This window comes from Callorhinchus milii, unplaced genomic scaffold (genome assembly GCF_018977255.1).
Source record: "Callorhinchus milii isolate IMCB2004 unplaced genomic scaffold, IMCB_Cmil_1.0 Scaffold4, whole genome shotgun sequence".
Taxonomy (NCBI): Eukaryota; Metazoa; Chordata; class Chondrichthyes; order Chimaeriformes; family Callorhinchidae; genus Callorhinchus; species Callorhinchus milii.
In genome coordinates this window covers 45,369,811-45,379,565 of record NW_024704745.1, presented here as the reverse complement: position 1 = coordinate 45,379,565, position 9,755 = coordinate 45,369,811, and positions in this window count along the sequence as shown.

Sequence of the window (9,755 nt, the reverse complement as noted above, 5' to 3'; positions counted from 1 at the left end):
AAAGTACTGGAACGCATTGTTACAGGTCAACTTCAGTCACACACCTCTCCCTCTACTCCCTCCTCGAGCCCCTGCAGTCTGGTTTTCACCCTGCCCACAGCACAGAGACAGCGCTTGTCAAAGTCATAAACCACATTCTCTCTATCAGTGACCAGGGCTCCCTCTGCCTCCTCGTCTTCCTGGATCTCTCTGCTGCGTTCGACGCAGTCGACCACGCCAACCTCCTCCATCGGCTCTCCTCCCTCATCTACCTTAGTGGGACTGCACTCGCATGGTTCAAATCCTACTTAACCATTTCATCTAAGCAAATGGTTTCTTCTCCTGCCCCTGCCAGGTCATCTGCGGGGTACCCCAGGGCTCCATCCTTGGCCCTCTTCTTTTCCTTTTCTATATGCTCCCTCTGGGCAATGTCATCCGCAGACATTGTGGGTGACACACAAATCTACTTTGCCTCCTCCAATATCAATTCCAGGTCTGCCGACATTCTATCAGCTTGTCTGGCAGACATCAAGGCCTGGATTAGTGTAAACTTGCTGCAGCTGAATATGGACAAGACGGAAGCCATACTCCTTGTCTCCCGTCAATGTTTTCACTCCTGTGGATCTAAACTCCTCAACCTCCCTGGGCTCTACCTCAGACTCACCAAACCCATGCACAACCTAGGGGTCCTGTTCGACCCCCAGTTGTCCATCCTCCCCCACATCTGGTCCCTGACCAAGATCGCTTTCTTCCACCTCTGCCACATTGCCCGCCTCTGACTGTACCTTACTCCAAATGCAGCTGCAACCCTTGTGCATGCATTAAGCACCTCCCACCTGGAATAATCCAATACACTCCTTGCCGCTCTCCCCAGCTCCACCATTCACAAGGTCCAGCTCATTCAAAACTCTGCTGCCCACATACTGACCTGGACCAAACTCTGTACCCACATCTTTCCAGTTCTGGCCAAGCTCCACTGGCTCCCCATCACCGAACGGATCGACCTCAAGATCCTCACACTCGTGTTCATATCCATTCACTCCCTGGCACCTCCCTACCTCTCCGAGTTCCTCACTCCCTCCCCAATCCACCACTCGACTGGCACCGGCCTCCTGCTATAGAAGTTTAAAATTAATTTGCTCTGGTCAGTCAAAACCTTGGAAAACAGTTTTGAAATAATTATCCACCCAACAAGCCTGCTGTTTTGAATTCAGATCAACACAAATAACTAAACTTCTAAAGGTCAGTCACTGAGTTCACACTGGTAAAGGTTTTTCACTTACTTATTGATTCTCTTGATCAGTTCAAATTTATCTTATGTTATTCACATTCTGGGTGAAGCAGCCTGATTAATTGCAAAATAAAATCCAACAGGAGATTCAATTCCAAAATTTCAGATTAAATCCTTTAGATGAAAACAGCAATATTTTAAAGTTCTGATTTAGATTAAGTCATTAAAAGGAAGTGATCGGAAATAATTTCACGAGAGATTCATTTCTTGTTCAGTCTGTAGAAATGTCAACACAATCATTAATCCTTGTAGAGATCGTCACGCTTCAAATGGAGTACACTCTGAGGCACTTTCTGCATTAAGTCTTGACATAACCATTACATAAAAATAGAACCTTCACCCATTTTTTAAAAAAAATGATTGTTTTCTTTTTATGTAATAGTTCTTCTCAGGTCTGAGTGCAGACAATACTCAGAATGCTTAACAATGGCGGAGTCTGACTCCAAGCCGGGGGTGGGGTGGGCAGGTGGCCGTAAGCACAGTCAAAGAGAAAGGTTTTCAGGTGGGACTTGAAAAAGGAGAGAGAGGGAGCAAGGCGGAGGGATTGAAGGAGAGGGTTCTAGAGTTTCAGGGCATAGTGGCTGAAAGCGTGACCTCCAATGGTGGGGAAGAGGGTGTGAGGATTGAGCAGAATGCTTGTGCCAGTCGAGCGGAGATGCCGGGTGGTGGACTGGGGAGTGAGGAGGTCAGAGAGGTAGGGAGGTGCCAGAGAGTGAAGGGATTTGAGCACGAGTGTGAGGATCTTGACGTCGATCCATTCGGTGATGGGGAGCCAGTGGAGCCTGGCCAGAACAGGAGATTTGTGGGTATGGAGTTTGGTCCAGGTAAGTATACAGTTGCTACAATTGGCCTTAGAGAACCTCAGTCTGCAATCGCAAAAAAAATCAGCCACTATTATAATAATATATACTATAATCCTCGCATTTGATATAGCGCTTTTCACATTTTCGAGACGTCTTAAAGCGCTTCACAGAATATACTGTGTAGTGTAATATACTTTACAGAATATACTATATACTGTAAAGTGAATTGATTCATATTTGTGGACAGTCAATTGAGCACAGCAATGTCTCACAAACAGCCTTGGAGTGAATGACCAAATAATTTTTTTTTTCTTGAGGGATGATTATCAGGCGTGTGGAGTAAGGAAACTTGCCCAACGTTTTGTCCTGCCGGGAATCGAACCAGGTCTCTCGCTTGCGAGGCAAATGCTCTAACCACTGAGTTACAGGATTCCTCTATTCTCACTTCTGATCAGATCTTCAGAGGAGAGGGAGGGGGAGAAATTACTTTAGCTTTCCTCGGTGTTTATGCTGAAATCTAGATCTCTTGATTTAAATGACAGTCACGTGGATACTTGCTGGTATCCATATCAGGATGTACAAATGTGCAGTAATAACATGGAAATGAGAATATTTAGAAGAGATGAATTTCATCATGATGCTAAACAGGTTTCTTCACTTGACATATTTTAGTAGCCTCGACAGCTGGACTGATTGCAGCAAAGTATGATTATGAACATACTATATAAAGCTCCAATAGTAGCAATGCACGTCTACAATTATGTATCGTCATTGTAAGGAACAACTTCAGTCCAATATTACTATCCATTAAGCCACATGACAAACTGTTCTATTTCTTTCATTTAATATTTTAGGGATTCTGACATGGAATGTTTTTTCCTTCCTATTGAAAAGATGACATTTATAAGTGAAGAGGTGGGTGTTTCATAAATGTAATTTTTCTGAAGGTTGTTTTAACAAAAGATCTATGAATCATAGAAATACAGAAACAGGAGTAGGCCATTCAGCCCTCAAGCCTGTTCTGCCATTCTATAAGATCATGGTTGATTTGTATCTCAAGTCCCATTACCTGCCCTTGCCCCGTATCCCTTAATACCCTGACCTAACAAATAGTTGTCGACTTCAGTCTTGAAGATGTGAATGGATCCAGCATCCACACCTTTTTGGGGGAGAGAGTTACAGATTTCCACTACCCTTTGGTGAAAAACTGCCTCCTAGTTTCACTCTTAAGTGGCCTAGCTCTAATTTTAAGATGATGCACCCTGTTCTGGATTCCACTACCAGAGGAAATAGTTTGTCTGTATCTACCCTATCGAATCCCTTTATTATTTTAAAAACCTCAATCAGAATCTACGTAATAACTAGAAATCATTGTCCTATTTACATTTTCACTGTAAAATAGCTTTGGTACTAAACATAGCCATCTACTTTGTTTCAGATTCTATTTTTTGAGAAGAATTTTAACGTTTGTTTTTATTTCCTGCATCACAAGCTGGAGGAGACCACCATTCAACTGAATTTCTTTTTGTAGCCCCTTGAGGATAAATTTTCAGTTCAGTTTGTACTGAAACAAAATGTAGATGGCTTCAAACAGCAGCGTATGCACAGAACTCCCATAGAATCCAACAGCGACAAGATTCACCAGGTTCTTGCAAAACTATTCATGTATTTACTGTGTGCCAACATTTTAAATAGTGGGTTTTATTAGACTGTTAGAAAGTGCAGTTGTAAAACAGATGTTGCGGATTCATTTGAAACAAATCAAGTGAAACCAAACAAATCAGTTGTACACCCAGACCTTCACCAAGTGGGCCAACTGTACTTGGGGGACTATTCGTACAACATGGCAATGATTTGCGGGATCGGTTTCATGTTTCAAATCGAACTATACAGATGTATGATCCACATTCAGTAACATACCAAGTGCTCAGCTCTGAAATCTGTATATTACTAAAAACTTCAACATTAAGACTTTCTTTTGCAATCATCACCATGATGAACGACATATTTAATGTTAATTTTTGCATTTGTGGAATTAAAGTGATAATTGGATTGTATCAATTTCTTTCTTGCTTTACTCAGGTGCTTTGACACCCATCATGAAGAATACCTATTGACAATGAGGGAAGAGAAATTTACAGGAATTCAGGATATTGATTAGTAGAATGACAGCAACTTATTCAAAGAAAACCTCTGGCATCTCCTTGCTTCTTAGTACAGATAGACCTTGCTATGGACTGGCACAGATGTGTCAGCTCGCTGAGGTGTAGCACTCTCTCCTCTGAGTCAGAAGTTTGTGGGTTCACGTCCCACATTAAATCACATCGTCTAAGCTGACACCCCAATGGAGTGATGGGGAGGGTGGGTCCTTCGAATGAGGTACAAGGTACTATCTGCCTGTTCATGTTAAAGATCACAAGGCATTATTCAAAAACAGAAGAGAGTTTCTCCTGGAATCCTGGACAACAATCCCCCAAATAAAATTTGGTCACTCATTCCATGGTTGTTTGTGGGACATTGCTGTGCACAATTGTCTGCCGTGTTTTGCCTACAAAATACACAGTCAATCAACTTTACAGTAGATTTGTTTGCTGATATTGCATTTTTTTATTTGTTGCCGGGTTGAAATTATGATGTTACAGACTTATAGAAATCTAAATCTCGGTGCTACAATTCCAATTCCTGAATATTGCTTCTGGTTACTGAATCAATGTTGTGCTTTTCACCAATTCATGAAAAAAAAATGCTTGCAAAAATAATATTTAGTTTCCTCCGAAATCTGATGGACACAAAGATCAGACACAGAATATATAGGTTAGTTTTCTGTAGTGATAAGATATTTCAGACATTGAAAACTCAAACCACCTTACCAGTGACTCTCCAGTGAGGCCTGGAAGAATATTCTGTATAACAGCGTAAGCATTTTTCTGTATTACTCACACTGACACTGATCTCCAACATAAAAATATCAGAATTTAAAAGACCAAAAAAGACTATAGTATTTTGATTCATATAAAAAAAATCCTCACCCTTCTCTCACTCGGACCTCTTGATTGAATTCCTTGCTGAATAGCTATCTAATTCCACCACAATTATCTGCCTAAAGAATACCAAAAAACTTCAATCATGGTTAAAACTTGAGAGAAGAATAATTTCAGAAAAAGGCAAAATGAAAGTGAAAATGAGAAGTGCTCATTAATTGTGCAGTACTCTTCTAATCTACAGAGTTAAGGAAGGATTAAAAAATTTATATATAGATTCTACACCATTGCTTCAGAAATGATTTGTTTAGGCTTTAGAAAAATAAATCAAAAGCAACATCAGTTCCCATTAGGGCAGCAGACCAAAGACTGAACACAAATTCTAAAACACCTTCATTGTGAAAACAGCAGCCTATTGCCATGTGTGGACTGTGCACATCAATTCCTACCACAATAAATCTTTAAATTGATAGATAAATTTCTTGTCTGCCACATGAATTCCTTTTCTCTGTACCATACAAAAGAGCAATATCGCGCAGACGAATATTAGCTCCTCTTGCACTTATCATTGTGCTTATGATCATGGTAAAGAGAAGAATGGAAGGGTCTTGGATCCCTTCTTCCTATGGTGGAAAAGAAACCTCTAACCTACATAATCTGGACTTTGAGAACCTGGTTGGGTATTCTGCTCCTGATGGAATTATGAGCAAGATCACACTGAATCGTGATAACCCATAATCTATTTTGAATGGTGTAATTGTGAGAGCAGTCCATCATAATAAACAGCCCTGCACTTTAACAGCTCATTTCATCATGACATCTCTCAGAATTGCTCATGTAATGGCAAAGTTGTTTGAAGGTCAGGCAGAATAAAGCCTTTTCAGGCAAGCAGCACAATTCTTCCCAGCAAGTGTTCAAAAGGCTTTATTAGAAATACTGTGACTGCCAAAACTGTGACAATACTGTGTCCTCTCATCGGTATGAAAATGTTAGGTTACATGGCTTTGTCAGCGTATTTTTCAATATAATGAGAGTTGATTGCATTCTTGTCTCCATGTCAGAAGATAGACAACAGCAACTTGCTTTTATACAACACCCTTCACACAGGTAGCGCCTGAGTACTTAACATTGGTCTGATTTGATGCCGAGGTGACCAAATGCACGGTCAAAGCGAAAAGTTTTCAGGTGTGATTTAAAGATGGGCAAAGAGGGGCAAGACGGTGGGTCTGAGGCAGGTTAGTTCCAGAGATTGGAGGCATAGTGGCTGAAAGCATGGCTGCCAATGGTAGAATGGAGGGAACGAGGGATATGCAGAAGACCTGAGCTAGTTGAGCAAAAGTGGTGGCTAGTGGAGTGCATTGAGGCAAGAATTGAAGTGATAACGGTGTGGAGCCTGCTAAGGGTCAAGACATGGGTGGCTGATGATAGAATTCTAGCCCTACACCTTAACTTGAGGCTAGGTTGACAGTCCAGTAAGGTACTCAGAGAGCGCCTCAATTTTTGGGAAGTCCTGCTTTTAGATTCAGTCTTGATTTGCAAGTCATTTTGTTTGCATGTTCTAAAAATGGCAAAAAATAAAGACTTGCAAATTAAGACACAATTGATGAATTTTAATATTCTGCATAATATGAATTTAAGAATATAAATCCTAAGGCTAATACCTAGAAGGATTTCAAAAACTTAGGAAATAAGAGATAGGGCATGGTATGTGAATGCAAGTTGTTTTTGGAAAGATTCATAGATGAGGGTGAAGACTTTGAAGTCAATCTGTTGGGAGACGAAAAGCCAATGGACCTTGGTGAACAGAGGACTATGGAAATGGACATGCAGAGCTTGATGTGGGTACGTATGTGGGCAGTGGGTGTTGTATGAGCTAGAGATTGTGCATAATGGAACTAGGAAGACTGGCGAGAAGTGTATTTGAGAAATCAAGTGATTTCACAAGGATGTGAATGAGAGTCCTGGTAGCATTTTGTGTGAGATAGTGATGGATGCGTGCATTTGTTCGTTTGGCATTGTTCTGCTAAAACTAAATTACAATGCAAAGGAAAACAAAGGCAATATGGTTCTGATAGGAAAAATGCAAGGCTGTGGGAGGGGAGAAAAATAGAAGGGGAAAATTGAAAAGAAATCTGAAAGTTTTCCGGATTGTTAACCAATATTCCATCTCTTACAAATTTACCTGAAAAATTATCATTTTTCTCTTTACTGTTCACAGCATATTAATGATTGCAGATTAGCTGCTGTGTTAGTCTACAAAACAAAAACAGTCTTTGCACTTCAAAGCAACTTGTTGTGAAGTGCTTTGAAACATTTTGACGTGATAAAAGGCACTATCAAATGCAAATACATTAGATATTTGTTATAAATGACAGTGCTCCACCCATATCATTCAACATCATTATCTATGCTGGCTGCACCAAGGAAAAAAATTAAATTGTGAGTTTCATTTGTGCTAATTTGTGATTTAACAGACGTTATCTATTTCAGTCAAGGTGATACAGAAATGGATGATGTGAGCCAGTTGGAAATGGCTCCTTTCAGGCCTCACTAAAATGTTGTCATTCTAAAAATGTCTCAGGTGAATACACCTTTTTAATGGAATCACAAGCCTCATGGACATACTCAAAAGACAAAATTTGCAACGCAAAAATAAAACAGCTTCAATTAAAGCACAATCGATTTGCGAGACATAGCTAAGAATACTAAAAGATGTCATTGTGATTTTAGATGTGCAATTGTTTGCTTCATTTCAAGTCCAAGATGCTGTCTTTTTTAAAATTGAAACAAAATTGCTGTGTCAATACCACAGCTATACACCAAGTGGATGTGGCTGTCATGAATGACCCAATAATGGAATATAGTGGAGTCACCAATTGCCTGACCACTTTGGTTTGCCAGCCACTTTTCTGCTGCCACTGTTATGTAAATGGACAGGCCTGGTGATTTTTGGTCTGCTCATATACAGAGTGTGCTATAATCAATGCTTGCAGGGATATTTCAGTCCCATATATTTTAGCAGGTGCAGAACTGTTCACATTGTTTTTTTCCTTGTTGGCTAAATGTTCCAAGGATGGAATTGGATTCAGCGATGAAGCGCTTTGATACATTATCCTACATCAGCGGTGGCCAAGCCCCGGCCCACGGGCCGCCCCAAATATTCACACTAGTCTGGGTTTGGGGCATGAAAGCAACATTTTTAAGTAGTACAACAGGAAGGAGTTTCCACTCAGAAATTAATGAAAATCTGCAAAAGTAGCAGACGTTACAGCAGCATCTGCCAAAGAAGCAATGGCTCCTTGGCCACCCCAGTCTCGAGAGTAGGCAGGGCAGAATTGGGGCTGACAGACAGATAAATAAGACTGCTGATGAAGAAAGACATTCAATGGCATGTCAAGAAGCATTAGTGATGGTTATCAGAAGGAACACATCACAAAGTTTGACAAATATCACCTAATGAATGCTGGGGCAGTAGTATGAAACACTCCAAGATGCTATCAAAAGTATGGTACAGGGTTGGGGTGAGGTAGGGCAAGAGGTAGAAGGGCGGCTGAAGGCATGGTCAAAAGGAGAGTCTTGAATTGTGCCTTCAAAGAGGCAAGGGAGGGAGCAAGGCGAAGAGATTGTGGGATGGAGTTCCAAAGGGTGAGGAAGAGAAGTTGAAAGCCTGGCCGCCGATGGTACGGCGGGCCAGGCAGAAGACGTGGAGAAGGCTGGAGCTGCTGAATGGAGGGAGTGGAAAGGTTGATAGGGGGTCAGCAGGTCAGAGATGTAGGAGGAGGCAAAGCTGTGGAGGGCCTTGAAAGTGAGGATGAGGATTTTGAATTCTATCCTCTGAGGGATGGGGAGCCAGTGGAGCCGGGTGAGGGTGAGGGTGATGGGGTCCCAAAGCCTGGTGCGGGAGAGGACACAAGCTGCAAAGTTCTGGATGATCTGCAGCTTGCGGAGGGAAGAGTTGGGGTGGCCGACAAGGAGGGAGTTTCCGTAATTGAGCTTTGAGGTGACGAATGCATGTATAAATGTGAATCCAGAATGAAGAGTTGGGACACATCAGGATTGAAAAATATGGAAGATAAGTCAGATAAGGCAAGAAATAGTGCTGAGCTGGTGCTACACTTGGGTTTATGAAGTTCTAGATTGTTTTAGCCTTCTCTCACCCAGTACTTGCAGGTTATAATTCCAGAAAGTCCTTGGCCTTGCCTGATGCATCTGTCAGTTTCTATCCAATTGAAAAGGCGTTTCACAACACTGTCTTTACAGCTTTAGGGAGTGCAGCCTTCTGTCTTCTGCCTCCACATAGAGTTACGACAGAATCCCTGCTGGCAAAGTCACAAGACCTCATGTTAACACAAATTGTTAAGATTATGAGCTGTTTAACAAGACTCTTTTGTGTGTGCGCTTTAATAAATGAGTTTGCAGTCCCCACGGTGCTGATATTTTAACTACATGGCTTGGCCAGCAAATGACTATCAAAGTGCCAGTGAGCTTCAAACAACCTGAAAGGAAGGTCTTCAGGCAGGCTAAGATGTAACAAATCATTTTCCCTAAGCAAGAAGTTTCCTTAGAGAAATACTTGGGAGTGATTTTTTCTATGTTAGTGCAATTTATCCTTCAGCCTTAGTCATGCGCAGTAGACAGGAGCAGCAGATGAGCAGTGAAATTGGCCTCTCTATTGGGAAGTAAACTGGTCCCCTGAGAGCT